This window comes from Macrotis lagotis, chromosome 1, assembly GCF_037893015.1.
Source record: "Macrotis lagotis isolate mMagLag1 chromosome 1, bilby.v1.9.chrom.fasta, whole genome shotgun sequence".
In the NCBI taxonomy this organism is placed as follows: Eukaryota; Metazoa; Chordata; class Mammalia; order Peramelemorphia; family Peramelidae; genus Macrotis; species Macrotis lagotis.
Window position 1 is genome coordinate 620,185,569 of NC_133658.1, and position 21,344 is coordinate 620,206,912.

General features: G+C 37.6%; 1 protein-coding gene across 9 annotated transcripts in view; it reads right to left on the bottom strand.

The window, feature by feature from the left end:
* NCKAP5 (NCK associated protein 5) overlaps positions 1-21,344 on the bottom strand; it is a 1,109,295-nt gene that overhangs the window by 962,792 nt on the left and 125,159 nt on the right. For 3 of the 9 annotated variants that reach the window (XM_074215027.1, XM_074215028.1, XM_074215039.1), the window contains exon 3: positions 5,767-6,077. The exons of the other annotated variants lie outside the window; for them this stretch is intronic. The gene's annotated coding sequence lies outside the window, so the exon portion shown is untranslated. The remainder of the gene's footprint in view (positions 1-5,766; positions 6,078-21,344) is intronic. 9 annotated transcript variants of the gene reach the window in all.

Below are 21,344 nucleotides of genomic sequence, written 5' to 3' on the forward strand. Positions count from 1 at the left end.
ACCTCTGTTTCTTTGCCTGTAAGATAGGTAAATTAAACTAGATGATCTCTAAGGTCTATTTCACTCTCAAATTCTATGATAATTATTCATTGTTAAGCATGCAAACTGAAGAGAAGGAACATTCATGTAGATCTCTTAAAGCACCAAGGAAGGGAAAACAAATTTCAATTTACAATGAGGCTAACACTAATTTTGTGAGCAAATGCTTTCATAAACTGCCCTTTCCTACCTTAGTCTTTTTATATCTTATGCCTTCCCCGTAATCTTCAAGGAAACGAACTTGACTATTTTTCAGCTCCTTGAACAAAACACTCCATCTCTAGACTTCAGGAATTTTCCCAGGCTGTCTGTCCACCATCCTAGAATACCTGTCCTCCTCATCTCTGCCTCCTGGATTCACAGACTTACTTCAAATCTCAGCTAAAATCTCACCTTCTACAGAAAGCTTTTTTTAAAAATTCCCTTTAATAGTAAAACTCTAGGCAGTTAGGTGGCAAAAGAGATACAGCACCAGCCCTGGAATCAGGAGGATCTGAGTTCAAATGTGACCTCAGACGCTTAATAATTGCCTAGTTGTGTGACCTTGGGTAAGTCATTCAATTCCATTGATTAAAATAAATAAAAATTTTAAAAATAGTAAATTTTATCTTTGTTGATTTTCTCTAAGGCTATATATGTATGCATGTATGCATTATGTAATTGCAGATATAGATCTTATTTGTTCACAACTATTTCATATTGTCTACACGATTAAAAAGGTTAAGAACCCCTGATTGTTCCCAGATGGACCTAAGAAATGCCAGTCCCTTGAATCATAGAATAACCTTTGCTGAAGAAGCTGGATCCTGCATCACTAAGAACATCATAAGGATTCACTTGGGGGGCACTGAAGAAATTGCCCTAGTTTTGGAGATACCCCATCTGTTACCTTTCTTTGAATTCTTGAGTTAGAATCTGGAATATAGTGGGTGTTGGATAAATGGAAGTTGATACAGATGGAGTCAAAATTGTTTTGTTGTTATTTTTATTTGTTTATTAAGCTATTATAAAACCATTTAAACTGTTGTTTTAGTTGAGGGATAATAATATCTTCTTTGCATTTCTTAGCTGATAATTAATAAACTACTCAGAACCTTGGAGCTCATAGTTCAAGATAAAACTAATTAACGATCTTCATGATCAAAGACCCAAATCATCTTTTGGAACCTTGGTTCTTAATGGCTGATCTAGGTTATCTAACTACTTTTAAGACAACTGAGCCTAGATAGAAAATGGTAGAATTTCCCATTTTTCCCCTTTTGGTAGAGAATTAAAAGCTATTTTAAAAGGTTGGGGGAGGGGGTGTTGAATTTCACTAGAACTCATTGGGAAGATTACAAAATAACTTAACCAACAGGACCATTGGTCCTAGAATTTGAAATGAAACATAACTCAGTTTAATAAGGCCCTCTGCTGACCATCTCCATAATGGCATCCTATAAAGATGAGGTACTCAGAATTCCAAGAGAATTTATTGGAAGTACATAAAATAAATAGTAAGCTGTCTTGCATTTTTGATTATATAAATCAGAGAGGAGAGAACTAGGGAAAAATAAAATGAGACAGGGAAGGAAAAATGCCATTCTATGGTGGTTGCTCATTTATTCATAATGTCATATAACATTATTATTTGCTTTTCTCTGATGAAACTATACTAGGATATCAACAGGGTGAATTGCATTCATTTTTACTCTACATGGTCTAAACATTTATAGAGCCCAACAAAAGCAAATTATGAATGCTATTTACTGGCTTTCTATATATCTAAATGCTGGCAATTAACTATAATTAGAGTTAGAGAAGATTGTACATAGGTATCCAAATTGCATCTGTTGTCACAATACTTAATAAGTAGCTCTTTCTTCGTATGTTGTCTGATGACTGACAAAGAAATGGAGTACATGGTTAACTACAGAAATGAACAGTTTGGAGAAGAATCAATTAGACCAACTGAAGGAAAATTGTTTGAGGTGGATCTTTTGGGCTAGCCTATATATTAGTCTTTTCATTTCCAGAATCAGGTTAAACCAATCCTGTATCCCTGCATAAAAAGTCACTATCAGAGCCCCAAGCTCAAAAGTAGCATTTTGTGCACTGGGTTAGCTTTCAGGATTAACAGCTCTGCTTTCAACTATTAATGTTTATCTGGCCTTTTTATTATCCAAGCTTCCATTCACAAGATCTAAATCATTTCCAGTCCATGCAAACAAAATTGGTTTGGGATTTCCCTCTTAAACCCAGCTCACTGGGCTCACCCAAGCCATCTAAATTTTAATCAAAGAAATCATTATTACCAAAAAAAAGTTACCTTCTAGAATGAGAGACTTGTTTTCTTGCCCTGAAAATGTAGATTAATTTATGTAACAACTGGGAAGAATCTTATGTAATTGAGGCTTCCAAAGCCAACATGATACACTTCATTAGACAAGTATGTATTGGGGCATTGTAACCACTATGGGTAATGTTCTACATATCCTTGAGATTTATTATTTCATCTGTAAAAAAAAGTACATTTGGGAATCCCAAATTCCACAGGCATCAACCTTATAGATTTAGGAAATCAGAGAAAAATAGGACTATGAGGTCCCTCACATTCCACTGGTTGAATGCCACAATCAAACTTAAACCTACCAACTGAGAAGTTCTAACCCTTTCCCTTGGAAGGTTATTTTGGAAGGTTAAACAACCAAGCAACCAATGTTTCCGATTGTTTTCACTTAAATCCCCTGAATCCCTGAATTATCATAGTCTTCCACTCTGAACTCTATTTTCAAATGCATGAACCTGCAAGTAATTGGACTTATTTGTTCATGTTTATCCATAACCTTCAGCTAATTTACATGAAGTTTATGTTGATTTTTTTTCAAGTATCTAGGGGGAGAGAGTTTTACTATTTAAGAGAGAGGGGGGAGGACTGGAAAATAAATGGACTGGACTTTAGGTATTATTAAAGAATTCAAGAATCTGAATCACTGTCTCAGGGCCAGTCTCTGGAAATTTCAGTTTAACTCTTCGAGGTGAGTCAAGTTCAGATGATTCTACTGGCACACTACTGAAATAATAGAAATTATAGGACTGAATTCTGATAATATCAAAGAATCATAAGCCATTAGGAATGAAAGAGACCTTAGCACTCATCTGATCCAACACTCACACTTTATCCTTATTTTACAGATGCAGAAACTGAGGCAAGGCATTTAACCAGAGGAATATAAGGGAAATTAAATGACTTTGTCACAGTTAAATGGCTGATAGATCTAGGGGTTCAATTCAGTTCTTATTTTATTTAAGAACTTTTTTCCCCCCATAAAATAGCTGTTTCCCCACACATTAAAAATTTGGAGTTTTTTGCATATTTTAGGATTCAACACTAGATAGATGCATAAGTTTAATCAATTGTCAGTCAGCAAGCATTTACTTATTAAATATCTTTTATTGTCCAAGTATAGTGAAAGACTTCCATTCTCTAGGAGCATATACTACATTTAGGAAGATATATATCTATTGATATATATATATATATATATATATATATATATATATGAGGTTAGGATGGGATGAGAGAACAAAAATGTAACTTTTGCTGACTGGCATCCTAGTGGAAAAAAGGAAAGTGGGAAAACTTTGCTTTTACATGAACTTTTATGTAAAAAAGGACAGTAGCAATTAGTCACCGACTTCTGCTACTACAGAAGTTGAGTTTATAAACAATATAAATTATGTACTTCAAAACTAGAGAGTGACAATACAACAGAACCTCACTAAAATATCTTCTCTTGGGGCCATGCCATGGGACTACCTGTTAGGTGAGACCACCAAGTAACAAACTCCTTTTGATAATTCAGTAACTAAGACCCCTTGGATGGGACCCAAAACAAAGCTACCTTATACCCACTGGAATTTTACTCAATAACAAAAAGTGCTATACTGAGGGGCACCAGTGGAAAAGTTTTTCATTTAGGATGCCTGTCATTTGAGTCCCTAGATCCACTCACTTGCTCATTTTTGTACCTTATCAAATTTAAAGGTAAGAACAGATTTTTTCCACTGCTTAGGTGAAAACAAAGAGAAGGGTAAACATTACATGACAGTGACCCCATAGGAGGGTCAAGATTCAAGCTTTCTCATTAGAGAGATTGATGAGTACAGGAAAGATTGCTGGGTTTGGACTTAAAGAACCTGAGTTTGAATCCCAATTCTACAAAGGATTACTCATCTGGTTTTAGGAAAGAATACACTTAAATTTCCTCATCTATAAAATGAACGGATTGCCCTAAATAACCTCTAAGATCCCTTCCTAAATCAAATCTATAATCCCATGATCTTCTGTGTGACATAATTGACACATGCTTTTAAAAAACTGAAGACAATATAAAGTTACAGGCAGGTCCCCTCCCCCCCCCCCCGAATTTCACACACAAAAAGGATTTAAATGACAGCTCCCCAAAATGGGAGTCTAGATAACCTCTGGTCCCTCATTCTGCTTATCCCTAAAATCAGAGAAGGGACAGATGATCTCAGACCTCCTTTCTAGCTCTCAGATTCTATAAATCTGTAAGAGAGAAGGCAGCATGTGAGTGATTTAACTTTTGTGCTGTTTGACTTAGCAGCTGGATCCAGGAACAAGCTTATGTATTAGAGAATGAGTCATGGAGATAACATGCTGAAGGTAACAAGCATAACTACTTTTTCCCAGTCCACCCAGTAAGGTTGGCAGACAATAATCATTTTTTTACGTGATGATTTGCTATAATCTGCAAATGATAGTATTTCAGGGGATAAGGGATAAGGGATACCCTTGCATCTCCCTTTTACAGAATTCGCAAAACTGACAGAACTTACAGTCCAAACAAATTACAAGAGCTGTGATGTTCATTCAATAATAAACACCCCTTAGCTGGCTGACACTCACCTTCCTATTCTCTCTCAGGATCAGGTCATCTTGGGTGGGGGAATGTGTGAAGAAAGTGAAGGCATATTTAAGAGAAAGAAAGATCTTAGCCCATGTGGATTTTGCATTCTCACTTCTAAACTGTTTAACTTTACAGGGTCACAATAACAACTAATCCAGAGGGTGAAAAGAAACATTTGAAATCACACTAGAAGCCCAGGGAAGAAGGGGGAGGGGGGAAGCAACAACTCAGTTCTTACAGGAATGGTTTCCATTTCAAGACATTATTTATATCCTACCAGAAATTCCCCGAGTTCATGAGGGTGAAAAACAACATCGGCAACAACCAATATAGATCACTGGACAGTTCATCACAGCAAAATTGCCTTATGAAGGGATTCTTTCCAAAACAGAGCAACTCACTCACAAGAACCCATTCTAAAAAGATATTTTCCCGGTAGAATAACTAAAAATCATCTTCCCATTTTTTGGTTGTGCTTTAGAGGTCAATATAGCAATATTATGGAGTGGATTTCCCTCCTCCTCTCCAAGCCACCTTTCTGATAGTTGGCATGGCAAACAGCTCTTTGCCATCTTCTTAGCATGTGCCAGTTAGAAGAGACAATGAGTCTTCCACACCTAAATCCCGTTCAACTTTAACGCTGTAATTACTCAGAACAACTGCATACTTGCTGTGGCAGCCAGGAAAACCCTGGAGAAATTCGCTAACCTAATCATATCACTTTAAAAGGAAAGCAAGCTGTACAAATACGATAAACTGTAAGAACAGGGGTTGGGGTGGGGGTGGGGGATAGAGAGGAAAAAAAAAACCTTACTTGTAGTTAGTTCTTCAGTCAACACATGTCACAGTCCTGGAGATATTAGAATTGCAAGAGTTCTCACAAGCTTAAAAATTCCCCGGAGTTTATCCTCTGTTTATTTGTGAAACTTTAAGAGGCTGTGATTACAGTAGAGCAGAACATCCAGAGCACCCACCAAGTTCTCCAGAATCTGCAGAGCAAGTTTCCTGAGAGTTAGTTCCTTCTGCTGTTCTGTAGTTGTTCCGTACTTGTAAATACAAGCTCTATGGACAAAGTCCCAAATGACATCACTGGCAGCTGCATATTGTTGAGTCTTTATTAACTGACTGTCAAAAAGAAAGAGGAGAGGGAGAGAGAGAGAGAGAGAGAGAGAGAGAGAGAGAGAGAGAGAGAGAGAGAGAGAGAGAGAGAGAGAAGGAGAACAATCCATCTGTATCTCTCCTGCAGCAGCAAAACCGGCATCATGGTGTGGATTCCAGTTATACATATGTAAATAATTCTATTGATTCCATCTATCAGGGAGCTGCCTTTCTTAGGTCAGACCCATTTTCATGAGAATGAAAAGGATAATTGCCTCCTCCAATTTACAAACTACAAACCCAGGACTGAGAAGGAAAAGTTTGAAAGACTAAGCAACAACCTGACAACTTATTTGCCTACATATTTCTGACATTATTTCTTAAAATATATATATATATATATATATATATACATTTACAAATACATGAATTTTTTGTTATTTTTGTTGATAACACCCGACATACTTCAAGTAGATCAATGGGAATTTATGATCCATCTATGTCTCCCTGAATTCAGTTTTCTATGATGATTAGGTTCATTTTTATACAATTTTGATAGGACAGAACTTGGAAATCATAAGTCTTAAGGGACCTTAGAGGTCATCTAGTCTAATTTTCTCATTTTACAAATGAGAAAAATGATTTCCAAAAATATTAAACAACTTAGTGAAAGGTACACAGGATATGCATCACATAAGCAGGATCAGAACCTAGCTTCAAAGGGCTTTGCACATAGTAGGTGCTTAATAAATCTTTTTTTGGAACTGTACTCATCTAACTCCCTCATCTTACAGGTAAGGAGACACAGCTAATTAGTAGCAGAGTTAAGTTTGAAACTAGTCTTTTAATCTTAAATCTAGAACTCTGCACTTTATAAAATATTAAATATTTTCAATTATATTTATTCCTTTTCTTCTTTTTCCCATATTCACTTACTGATAACCACCCTTGTGAGAGTCCCTTATGACAAAGAAAAACAATTTAAGTTATACCTACTGAAACAGGCCTGAGGGACATAGCATTCCAAATCTATAGTCTCCCATTTCCCATTTAAGTGGTAAAATCAGTGCATCAATTTAACAAGTCTTCTTGTCATAGAAGTGCTGATCTAATATTTCTTTCTAGGTAACTAACCATCACTGGTGTCTAATCCCAGCTAACTGAAACTCTAAAGCACAACAAATATCTGTAAAGCATCATAAAGTTTTGCTTATTGGTATTTCTTTTTAAAATTCAAACATTTAATTCATTTTAATAAAAAGGAAGAGAATCACCTAATGTAATCTTATACCCATTTTAGATAGCTTGTCTATAATCTATCCTCCAAACAAGTTAAACACATTTCCACCTCCATAGTTTATTCATAGTAGCCTCTTCCTGGAATTTCTTTTTCTATTGCTTTCTGTCAGTCAAAATCCTAACTGACTTATAAAGCCCATGCCAGTCTCCTTCTACCAAGAAACCTTTCATGATTCCCTACCTTTGATTCCCCTCCATCCAAGAGAATTTATTGATTCTATAATAATCATTTTACATATCATATTTATGCCTTATATTAAGGTAGGTCTCTCTCTCTCTCTCTCTCTCTCTGCTCCCCTATGATTTTATGCTTATAGGAATAAGACTTATAATTTTACTTGTGTCTGAAACTTTCGGGTGAAAAAACTCAACTCAAGTAGGAAGGCTGGCACCTTTTCTACAACTTGAAGTCTTAGAGAGTAGCTTGGGGAACCAAGAGATTAATTAGTTTGTTCAATGTCATACAACCACTACATGTCAGAAGATGATCTTTAATCCATGTGACCCTTGCTTCCAGATCAACTTTTTAGTTACTCTATCCTATTACTTCCTGTGAACCTTGGGAGATAAAGTTTACAACAAAAAAAAAAAATCCTATTAAATTCAAATTCATCTGCCATAGTCCAAATCCTACATTCCTTTATGCTAATTGAGAGAACATTTACAAATCTTTTAGATTCTACTTCCCCCCAATCTTAAAGGTTGATTAAAGTTACTATAAGAACACAAAGGAATGACCTTTCATTTCTGGAATTGCTGCTTGATAAACAGAGATTTAAGATAAGACTAGCTCATGCTGCTTTAGTCCACTTCACTGCAAGTTAATAAGTAGAGTAGATGCCAAAAAAACCTACGAGTGTGATACCTTTGGTTTGACATCCAACATTAAGGGAGACCTTACAATGAAGATAGAAAGGGAATCTAACCTCCTGTACTCTATACTCTGTTGATGAATTTTCATTCAAGGGGAACTTGAGTCAGGTGAAGGTCAGTGATTGAAAGTCAGTTAAATATTGCCTTGGTATACACCAATTCTCTTGGGAAGTTCTTCAGTAATGGGAACTATAGGCAAAATCATGTGTGTGATCATTTATTTCCTTCTAGGAAAATGGATACCACCAACAGAAACAGAGAAAAAAACTGAAGGTTTCAATCAAGGTAAGAAGATTTTTTTAAAGAGAAATTTTCATTTATCTAAAGAAAACCTCATAACAAATCCTTATCTTACTTTATACAATTTTTTTTTGGTTTCTGCAAGGCAGTGAGGTTAAGTGACTTGCCAAAGGTCACACTGCTAAGTAATTATTAAATATCTGAGGCTGAATTTGAACTCAGGTGCTCCTGACTCCAGGGCCAGTGTTCTATCCACTAGCCACCTAGCTGCCCCATTGAAACATATCTTATGTCTTTTAACAATTTTAAGAAATGGAACACAGATTCCCCTTTCACTTGCATGCTTTTTTAAAAAGTATACCTATCATAAGAATCTGTCTCTCCTACATTCTCTTTCAATGCATATTTGTGGCCCTTTATGTATAATTAAGTTTGGACTTTACCAAGAAAAAGTTAAATTCTCATACTTCAAAGCAATAGGTACTCTCAGCACTCAAAATTTTGTATCTAAGTATGAAAAAAAATAGTTGGGAGAACATCTTTGCTTTATTTGAGGTGATCATTAAGGCTCTTGCCTAAATTATTTTTCTTTGTTATGATTCTTAAGCTTCTAACCTTTCTTGTCTCTTTTCCAAATTCCTTCATTTTCTTCATTCTGATAGCTCTCACAACACTCTCTTGAAGCCTTTCCAGACCACAGAGCACACATGATCTACCTACTTACACTCAGGATCATAAAGTAAGAAACTAGTGCATCCATTGTTCAATATTCTATCATTTTCATGCCCTTTCTTTTTTGAGATGATTTAATCTTCGATGGTTTACTCTGGAAAGACAATCGACAATTGCTGACATCCATTTTAGCTCTCACCATCACTCTGCAGTTCTGATATTGGCTATGATTTGGATCTACTTTCCCAAGCAGGTTTGATATATCACAGAACAGTATAAGAAATCAAATGGGAATTTTGCAGAAGCAGCAGATGACATAGAAAAAGTTTGGAAGCTCAGAAATGCATGTATATATATATATATATATATATATATATATATATATATATATAGTATTGTAGAATGTCAATATATTTTATCTTTTAATACCATAATAATTTAGACTTCTTTAGTATAAAGGGAGGGCTAAAAGACCTTATATGGATTTTCCACATTGCAGGCAAGTTATGCCCCTAACCCCAGTGATGTGCAAAGGATGATTGTATAGTAGTCCAAGTCTTGCTGAGGAGGTACTGAATAAAACACCTGACCAGGATGACCATTATGTCAGTGAGATATATTCTCTCCAGTTACTGGAGGTCACTCCCAAGTCGTGAATTCCAGCTAGTTCTTTTCACACCCTATGCACTAATTTGTTTATTGTTTCTCCCCCTAAGTGTGGTATTTTATAGGGAGAGGCTCTATGAGGCTCCAAGGATTATAAATGATGAAATGCAGACTGTAGACCTTTAAAGTGAGTTAAATAGCAGCAAAAAAAAAATAATTAAAACCATGTGGCCATCATGAAAATATTCTGTTATGATTCAAGTATACAAATATTATGGAACATCAACAGGTATTCAACAAGGATTTAAGCTTCAACATTTTCCCCTAGCCCTACAAGTGACTTATTTCATTCTCTTTTCTTTCTAGTATCCCACAAAATTTTTCCACAAAGATCTCTACCATTGGCTTCAGTGAAAATAGGAATCAAACCTTTGGGGTTTAGTCTGGAGGCACTGGCATGGATAAAGTCTGGAGACACTTTTCTATATCTTGGAAATCAAAAATTACAAATGTAAAAAGATAATATAGTATTTGGAGTTGAGCTTGGGTAAATCTGTTGAACATTGAAATAGAAACCATTGGGACCAATGAACTTTGAAATACATTTTAACTCTAGGTGATTTCTCTGAAGCAGTATGATTAGATAGAGTGATGGTACTGTGTGATCACGGGAATGTTATTTAAACTCGTATGTCTCATTCTTCAGTTATTAAAAAAAAAAAAGAATGGAGAGCTAGCCTCAGCAACAGGACGACCTTGGTTACTGCCTTGTCCTGGACCAACTACTTTAACCTCCCAGTGCCCAAGGCAAGCCTCTAAAACTATTTTTTCCAAGAAGCTGCCAGTCTACATTGGTTCAGATAGTTCAACACTAGGAGAGTCCAACAGAAATGAAATCACAGATTCAAAAAACAGACAAAACCAAATGGAGATAACAAAAGCTGAAATACTTGTGGCACAGAGTTCTTATAAAGATGAAATGAGATATTTAAAGTGATCTGCAGAACTTGACATATTATAGAAATGTCAATTTTTGTCATTTGCCTCCCAATTACATACAAAGCATATTGGAAAGAATGTTAGATGTGCAGAGGACTTGGTTTCAAATACCAATTCTACTTCACTATCTATGCGACCTTAGCACTGCATTTCTCTAGGTCTCAATGTACTCGCCTGTAAAATGAGGGTGTTGGACTAAATGACCATTAGAGTGCTTTCTTAGCTCCAATTTTATGATGCTATGATCCCTTATACATTGGGAGACCTCCACAAATTACATTTATTGGCTTAAGTGCCCAACAACTCTACCAAAAACATTCTCCTAGATCAGGAATCAGTTCCTCTGTCTATCCACAGTGGACAGACACTTGTCTTGGCATGATTGGGAGACACTGAGAGAAGACACTTTTCCATTCAAGAGGAGTATAAACATATTTCCTGAGATATATAATTCTTTACAGGTTCCTTATCTTTTTTATATAGTAGATCCCTTTGCAAGACTGGTGAATACTGACCCTTTCTCGAAATAATATTTTAGATGCACAAAATAAAATACACAAGATTGCAAAGTAAAACAATTAAATTGAAATAAAGATTTTTCCCTTTCAAATTCACATTGAAACCAAGGATCTCAAGTTAAAAACCCTACATTAGTATGTGAACAGATCAAACACATTAGCATAGGTTTTTAGATCAAATTAGATAATAGAAACCTAAGTCTTGATAGAAGGGAAAAGATTTTGTTTTGCTTATTGACAGAAACAAGAAACATCTCTAGCATAAATGGAGATAATCAATACAGAGAAGACACTAATATTAAAGGGAATAAGGAAAAACTTCCTGTATTATACATATATAATATATAATATTAGCTAAAAGGCAGGATGAAAATACTAAGAAGGTGGGGAGCACATTGAAAGAAAGAGGGATTGGAGAAAGAAAGTGGGGGGTGGCATAAAGTAAGAAATAGTTCTCCAGAGTCCACCCTGAGAAATGAAGAGTCATCTATTCACTATTCAATTGCTCTGTAGGCTCCTGACTCTAGTCCCTTTCTCAGGGAGGGATTGAGAGGGGGTTAATGTTGCTAAGACACTTTAAGCATCTTGATGAAAAGCAGTATAAAAGTATAAAGTATCATGGCTGAGGTGGAGTATTTTATTTCAGTCTCCTTATTGTGTTGTTGACAGTGCATGCTGTGAGTTTAACATTTTTAACTACTTTGCTTGCCCCAAATAAAAGGGACTGGTGGACTGAAGGGGTCCAGGGGGTGGATGCATAATCTCTGTTGGCTTTGATTTTGCACAAATCTAACACACAATGTAAAAGTCTAGTTCTGGCAAGCAGGAGCCCGACAATTCTCCTGCTCAGATTTATATAAATTCATTAGGCTACGGGAAACAGGTTACATTCCTTTTAACCTGAGAACAGAGACAGCTTGTAACCAGACTCTGAGGGCGGCAGAACCAGGGACATCAGTCTGTAAATTGAGAAAACAACTCAGCTTGAGATGTATAATTGTCTAAATGAAAATGTCCTGCATTTATATTTTCACAAGACACTTAAGAACATAATAAAATCAGAGATAGCAAAAAGAGACTGTGGAAAGGAAGGGACCGAGCCATTCATTTTCATGGCTGTGGCTGAGGCCTGATTAGAGGCTTCAATAAATACTTGTTGAATTGAATTGAATGCTGGCTCCCTACAGTTCCTGAAGCAACAACGGAGGGGTAGAAAACAAATGCCTCCCACAAATAATAGCCCTGACAGTGATCCGGTGCTGGGAAAGGGAACCAGAGGCAGATAATATACCTGGATTTCATTTTAGAACTCTTTTCTCTAAAGAGGACTCTCTGATAGGCATCTCTTTTTCTCCAAGCCTCCCAGTAGACAGCTGATAAAGCTCAGTCCACCTGATTTCATTCCCCACAAACAATACCCAATGGCCCCAGAGCCCTTGGCTAAATGAGAAAACTCAAAGCAGGGCATAGCCTTCACTTCTTTGAGGACAAAGAGGACAAAGGTGGTTGGGGGGGCAGGGAGCAGGGAAAGGGGGGGAGGAATTTGTTCTCATCAGTATTTTTTCTTTTTTTTCCTCTCCCCTCAAAATAGACAATATGAGTTTTTGTTCTCAATACCTATTTTTCTGATATTAAAAAAAGACCCAAAAGAATTCTGTTTGACAAACATTTCTTGGCCACTTGGGGAAAATACCCATCCTTACCAGGTGCATTAAGAAGGATCAGATAGTGAGCACTATCAAACTTAAAAATGGGGGTTCCTGACCCTAGACCTCGGGAGGGCTCAAAAGACAACAGGATAGCTCTGGGGCTAAGAGCTGCCAAGCCAAGTCCAAAGAGCACACACTGAAACTCAAGGCTAATGCTATTCTGAAGAGCCTAAGCCAAGCTCAGGCTCCCACTGGGGAGTTTTTACAAAGCCAAAGCAGAGATTGCTCTCTTGCACTGATGGAAGAACAAAGGGCCACATAGTTCACTATTCAAGCATCTCTAATGTGCATTTAGATTTCCTCCCAAAAAAGGAAATGGCTCCTCCATTCCCCACACTGGAGGATGAAGCAAAGGGTCACATTATTTAGAAGGGCACTTCTTTTGTCCGGGAAGCTATTATACTCCTATGTAATTGTATAGAGAAGTACATAAGTAAAGTCTGAAAGAAAGAACACTGGGCTAAGAAAGTTTTTTGATAATTCATTCATCATTGATATTACTACTCATTCAGTTCAACAAAAATTTTATCATCATTATTGCTGAGATTTCTGAATCTGCTATAAACTATAAATAGATTTTTGCCATATTTTATAATGATTTGTTAAAGGTTTAAAAAAGATCAGTGAGGTACCTGAAATGCAATATTTTGGCTAAGTCTCTAGTTCTATAAAATGTTGACTAAAAGTAGGTATTATTTTATTAGTATAATCATCTTATGCTCATCTATTTTAATGGGGTTCAATAGAAACAATTCTGACATAAAACACTATTATGTAATTATCCTTTTATGTTTACTGTACAAGGATATACAATAGCTACTTTTCAGAGATACATAAAAGTAACAGTGTGTATATATATATATAAATGCATATATATATGCATTTAGCCACATATATATAAATGCATATGTATATATATATATATATATACACATATGCATTTAGCCACTGCAGGTACACTGAATGTGTCCTTAGTACAACTCTAGAAACACACAGAAAACCGGAATGATATACTCTTCTTCCTGTGGTCACATGGTTTTGATCTTTTCTACCTCTATATATTTTGAAAGACTTTTGGTTTCATGTAGTTTGGAGATTATAAGTATTTGGTGTGGCAGCATTTGCTACAAAGTTTTGATAAGTCCATGGACTTATGTCAAGCAACAATTCAATCTGGGCTAAAGGCATGATTCCAGTATAGTTGTTTGCTGAGTCCCTTAGGAAATTTTGAGGTTTGCAATATTATTACTAATATTAATCCTAGCAATTAGGTATATTAAATGTAAGCTCTTTATGGGTAGAGACTTATCCATTTCTATTTTTATAGACAGCTCATAGCACAAAGTAAATGTTTAAAAATGCTTATTACTGATTTATTTGAAAATATTGTTTAACATGATTCTACATGTATAACTTATATCAGATTACTAGCTGTCATAGAGCGGGGGGGAAGAAGGAGGCAAAAGCTTACAAAAGATGAATGTTGAAAACTATCTTTGCATGTCATTGGAAAAAATAGCATGGAATAACATTGAAAAAAGAAAATTTTGTTTAAATTTTTTATTAGGGAAGAATTTCTTACTACAAAAATTCCCAACATGGAAATTCCCTCCAGGAATACAGATCATTACTCTGTCTATAATTTAAAGGCTTAAATTCTTGGGACAGTCAGATATTATGGCTAGTTTGTGTCAGATTCAGGACTTGAACCTTGGTGTTCCTCAAAGCAAAGCAGGCTCTTTAGCCACTGCCTCTTGGTTCATGTCTCTGAGATAATGCAAATAAAGTACTTTATGATCCTTGAAGCACTAGATACATGTCTTCTATATTTGATATTTATATCAAAAGCAACTGGTTGAAGGAACATATTGAACCTGGACACAGGAAAGAAATAGGCTTGAGCTTTGCCTCTGACAGACTAGCTTCCCTGAGTCCCACTTTCCTTCTTTGTAAAAGGAGCTTAAATATATCCAGAGTTTCTAAACTCTTGTTTAGTTTAAAAGAAATATAGTTGGGTTGGCTAGGTGGCACAGTGGATAGAGCATTGGCCTTGGAGTCAGTAGTATCTGGGTTCAAATCCGACCTCAGACACTTAATAATTACCTAGCCGTGTGGTCTTGGGCAAACCACTTAACCCCATTGCCTTGGAAAATCTAAAAAAAAAAAAAAAAAAGAAAGAAAGAAATAAAAAGAAATAAAAAGAAATAAAAGAAATATGATTATCTGGCACTATGATTTCACTGATACAGTTTCCACATGAGGAACTCTCTTTTCCAGTGTTAGTTGTAATCTTCCATGAAATCCATAGTCTTAGAAAGTTTCCCAGAGCACTGAGAGGTTAAGTGACTTGACCAAGGACACATAATCAGTATCTCACAGGCAGCAGTTTCACCTAGGTTCCCTTCTCTTCAAAGTTGGCTCTCTAGTCTCTATGCAACAATATCTCGCATAAAAGCACTATATATTTGTTCTTGTTATTTGGGGGGGGGGGGAGTTAGAAATTCCTTGATGAACACCAAAACCTGAGATTATATCCAGGTTAATTGAATCTGGAAGTGAGAATGTTCCATAAAGTACAAAGTTCATTAAAAGAAAATAGTTGGTCTTATCCACTGAACAATTGTCCTTGGTTTCAATTAAGAATGACTGGATCACACATTTATTAAGAGCTCACGATTTGCAATGCATTGTACTAAGTATTGCAGATCCAAATAGAAAAAGTAAGACATATCCTGCTCTCAAGAACTGCAATTCTAATGGAGAGACAACACACAATGAAAGATTTCATCAGACAGATAGAAAAGTCCTCTGGACCTTACAGTGCATCAGCAAATCTATGCTTTAATATCATTATTAATATCATTTCCAGGGCAGTTACTTCTATTTTAGCATTTTACTATTTTTTTGGGGGGGTCGTTAATGCAGTGGGGAATAGAGCACCAGACCTAGAATCAGGAATTTTCATTCTTCCTGGTGTCAAGATACTAGTTGTATGACCCCTAAGCAAGCCACTTAACCCTGTTTGCCTCAGTTTCCTCATCTGAAAAATGAGCTGGAGAAGGAAATAACAAATCACTCTTTGCCAAGAAAATCCCAAATGGGATCACTGAGGCCAGGGTCATATAACCAGTACGTCTCATAAGCAGCAGCTGCACCTAGGTTTCCCTGACTTCAAGGTCGGCTCTCTACCCTGTCTATGTAACAGTACCTCAAAAAAAGGACTATATGTGAGGTATAACTAAAAAACAACTGAACCAATTTTCAGAACCCATGAGTTCAGGTCCTATATTGCCCCAACCAGGATCTGAGGATAGAGGTGGTGGTGGTTTGAGTTAACATGCTGCCTCCTATCTTTCCCTCAGAGTCCCTTCCTGCTTCAACTCGGCTAATTTTCCTGACCTGTGTGTGGCAGTTGGTTATGATTAAGAAAGAAATAAAAACAGATACTTTTAGGTGAGAGCTTTTGTAACTGACAGAGAAAGTTGTCATTTATAACATTTCACATTGGTATAATCGTTTGACTATATAGTACTCCCTATTTAGTCCTAGGGTCATCTGTCATAATTACTATATAAGAGAGGAAGCATTAGAATGAGAAGAGATTGCCTGACCAGGAAGAAAGCCAAATATGTGTTTTCTATAAACATCCGTAAATCTAAAAACCTCAAAAGAGACAATTAAGTGATAGATATACAGGGATCACAGCTGAATCTATAGTATAGAAAGACAGAGTCCCACACAAATTAAAAACCTCAAAAATTAATACTAGAGGCTTCAGTCAGCATCCTTCCTCTAACCAATTCCAAACAACATACTTGAAAGCTTTTGATACTAAGTCTAGATATAAGGAGATAACGATGACTTCAACTACCATTGATGATGATGATGATGATGATGATGACTAGCATTCATGCAACACTTCAAGGTTTATAAAAAGCACTGTTATTCCATTATTAAAGTTTAGATTTCTTTCAGGTCACATATTACTTCAAATCAAACTTAAGCAGTTCATAAGAGCTAGTCCTTAAAACTCATCTAATCTAATGCCCTCATTTAATAAATGTAGAAACTGAGACCCAGCTAATTATCTCTTCAAGGGTTAAATTGGTAAAAGGTAGTGAAGTCAATATTTGTACTCAAGTATTCTTAATCCAAGTTTAACTCCAATAACCATTCATAGAATGGATGCCATTGGGTTATAAACTCAGTCACTATATTATATAAGGTGTTTTGTTACCAGGCTGAATGTGTGGCATTATAAAAGATAACTGATATTACCAATTAAGTATGAGTCTCCTTCAAGAACCTACATATTGGGACAGCTAGGTGGCACAGTGGATAAAGCACCCGCCCTGGAGTCAGGAGTACCTGAGTTCAAATTTGGTCTCAGACACTTAATAATTACCTAGCTGTGTGGCCTTGGGCAAGCCTCTTAACCCCATTTGCCTTCCAAAAACCTAAAAAAAAAACCCTAGATATTTTTCTGAAAATACAGGTACAACTCCTAAGAATCTGTTTCAGCTCCTAAGAATGTTTCCAGCAAAAGGCAAGTTGCTTAAAACCAATCTGAGCATCCCAGATCTTTTCCTAATCCAAAGACTAACCATGGTTGTCTTTTGAGGCTTTGTCCTGGGTCTCTTCTCTTTTTTTCTCTATATTATTTCATTTTGTGACTCATCCATCAGCTTCGGTGGATTCAACTATCATCTAAATGATTACTTGATATATATTACTCGGGCCTAACTTCTTTCTTACATATCAGAATTGCATCAGTGATGCCTTTTAGGCCTCACAAATTAAATATTCTACAGCATCTCTCCTCAACAAAGGACCATTTCCAGTTATCCTGTTGTATATCTGGCCCCTGGACCAGATGACTCTGGAGGAGACAGTGAGATTGGTAACTTTACACAGCCTCCCCTCACTAAATCCAACTCACTTTTATGTCATGGCATCACCTTCCTGATGTCAAGATCCTCTTCAAGAATGAAGGAGGGGGGGGGCGGAGCCAAGTTGGCGACATGAAAGGATCGAGTCTTAGGAGCTCTCTGATAAAAACTCATAAACTAAGGACTCTAGCTAAACTTTCAAGAGACAGAACCCACAAAGGGACCCAGTGAGGCAGTTCTCCTACTCAAGGTAACCTGGAAAAGAGCAGAAAGGCTCTGCTCCCCGAGGCCAGAGGGGCGGCCAGCCAGAGGGGTGGCCCGCCAGAGCCAAAGAACTTCAGCCTCCCGGAGGCAGCCCCAGGGCGCTAGGAGCCTCAGCTCACAGCAGGGGGGGAGTCTCCTGAGCTGCACCCCGGGGAGCACCGGCACAAAGTGGGGGAACAGCTGGGGACCTCTGCCAGAGTGAGCACGTGGAGCCCAGCCCTCAGGGCATAAAGGGTGCCAATTGGTCTTTCTGCAGCCCAGATCTGGAAACAGAAGTAGGCGGAGCCAGTTAGCAGGAGCCCCCAGGGCATGAGCCCATTGAGCTGAGAGAGGGGAGTGAAGAGAGACTGCAGAGCTCTGTCCTCTGACCCTGGAACAGGACTCTGGGGCTCTGACCACATTCAGATCCTGATCGCAGTCTAGCCCCCCCCCATAGAACAGCAGGCCCCCCCCACCTCAGCCCCGTGGCAGAGGGGGGCACTTATGGTCATTCACAGACCAGGAGGGAGGACAGAACCTCACACACTGAGACCCTTGTGGGAGTGTCCCAAAAGCTCAGGAAGCACCCCCAAAAAACAGGCTTAGGCTGGGAAAATGAACAAAGAAACAAGAGGAAGACCATTGAGAAATATTTTGCAAATGAGCCCAAGAAGGATCAAAATACTCAGTCTGAAGATGAGGAAGCACAAGCTCCTGCATCTAAAGACTCCAAGAAAAACAGAAATTGGACTCAGGCTATGACAGAGCTCAAAAAAGACTTTGAAAATCAATGAGGGAGTTGGAAGAAAAACTGGGAAAAGAAAGGAGAGAGATGCAGGAAAAACATGAAAATGAAGTCAGCAGCTTAGTCAAGGAAATCAAAAAAATGCTGAAGAAAATAGCATGCTAAACAACAGCTTAGGTCAAATGGATAAAACAGTTCAAAAAGTTATTGAGGAGAAGAATGCTTTAAAAAGCAAAATTGGCCAGATGGAAAAAGAGATAAGAAAACTCTCTGAGGAGAATGAATCCTTCAGACAAAGAATAGAATTCAGGGAGATTGATGAATTTACCAGAAATCAGGAATCAATACTTCAAAACCAAAAAAATGAAAAATTAGAAGAAAATGTGAGATATCTCATTGAAAAAACAACTGATATGGAAAACAGACTTAGGAAAGATAATTTGAAAATTATTGGAATACCTGAAAGTCATGATCAGGAAAAGAGCCTTGACATCATTTTCAGGAAAATTGCCCTGATATTCTAGAAGCAGAGGGCAAAATAGAAATGGAGAGAATCCACTGATCCCCCCGAGAAAGAGATCCCAAAAAACCAACCCCCAGGAATATTATAGCCAAGTTCCAGAACTCCCAAGTCAAAGAGAAAATATTACAAGCAGCCAGAAGGACACAGTTCAAATATCGTGGAGCTGCAGTTAGGATCACACAGGACTTAGCAGCAGCTACACTGGAAGCTCGTAGGGCTTGGAATACAATATACCAGAAGGCAAAAGAGCTTAGAATGCAGCCAAGAATGAACTATCCAGCAAGGCTGAATGTCCTCTTCCAGGGAAAAAGATGGACTTTCAATGAACCAGGGGAATTTCAAAGGTTCCTTTTGGAATGGCCAGAGCTGAACAGAAGGTTTGATCTTCAGATACAGGACTCAGGTGAAGCATGGAGATTGGAGGAGAGGTGGAAAATAGGAGGGACTTAATGAGGATGAACTGCATGTATAGAAAAATGATACTGATAATATTCATATGAACCATCTCAGTTAATAGAGCAGGTAGAGGGAGCTTTTATAGTTGAAGCACAGGAGAAAGCTGAATTCGAAGATAAAATATGGTGTAAAAATGGAGTCAATAAGAAAAAAAGGGAATGGAATGGGAGAAAGAAAAAGGAGAGGGGGAATAGTCCAAGCTATTTCACATAATAAGATTTTTTTTATTACAATGAGCTATTGCAATGATATGGAAGGGGGGAGGCAAGGGGGAATGAGGGAACCTTTGCTCTCATCAGAGATGGCTAGGAGAGGAAACAGCAAATATACTCAATGGGGTATAGACATCTGGAGTAAGAAGGAAGGGGGAGCAAGGGGAAGGGGTGGGGATGTGAATAAAGGAGGAGAGGATGGACCATGGGGGGACAGTGGTCAGATATAATACATTTTCTTTTTTACTTCGTGCAAGGGGCTGGGATTGGATGGCCTGTCCAGGACCATGGGGCCAGGTGGATTCTGGGCCTAAGGGGTGGTAAGGGGGCTCAGGGCCTCTTGGCCCCAGGACCAGGGATCTATCTGCTGCTCCACTCAGCAACCCTACAGCAGAGTCAGAGTAAAAGGAGAGAGAAAATATAGTACATGGTAGTGGAGAAATAAGAAAGGAGGGAGTTGAGATCAGCAATGGCAATGTTGGGAAAATAGGGAAGTAACTTTTGCGATGGACTTACCATAAAGAATACGATCCACCCATGATAGAGTTGTTGGTGTTGGAACAAAGACTGAAGCACATTTTTTATTATTATTATTTGGGGGAGGGTACAGGGCAAATGGGGCTGGGTGGCCTGCCTGGGGCCACATAGCAGGGTGATCTTTGGGTGTCTGAGGCCGGATTTGGACCTGGGTGCTCCTGGCTCAAGGGCCAATGCTCTGTCTGCCACCCAGCCACTCCTACTATTATTACTATTTTATTTTATTTTGGGTCTTTTTTTTTTTCCTTCTTTTTGGTTTTTGCAGGGCAGTGGGGATCGGGTGGCTTGCATGTCACATGGCTGGGTGATTACAGAGTTTACGAGGCTGGATATGGACTCGGGTGCTCGTGGCTCCAGGGCTGGTGCTTCATCCATTGCACCACCTGGCTATACCTACAATTATTACTATTATTTTTTTTTAATTTTAATTTTTTTCTCCCCACTTTACTATTTTGCCCAAGCAAGTCTATCTATATTCATGGGGGGAGGGGTATTTTGTTTACTTGTAAAAAAGTATATTTTATTAATGTAAAGAAAAACATTTGTACAAAATGAGAATAAAAAATAAATTAAAAAAAAAAAAAAACAAAGAATGAAGGACAGGGGCGGCTAGGTGGCGCAGTGGATAAAGCACCAGCCCTGGAGTCAGGAGTACTTGGGTTCAAATCCGACCTCAGACACTTAATAATTACCTAGCTGTGTGGCCTTGAGCAAGCCACTTAACCCATTGCCTTGCAAAAACCTAACAAAAAAAGAATGAAGGATAAACAACT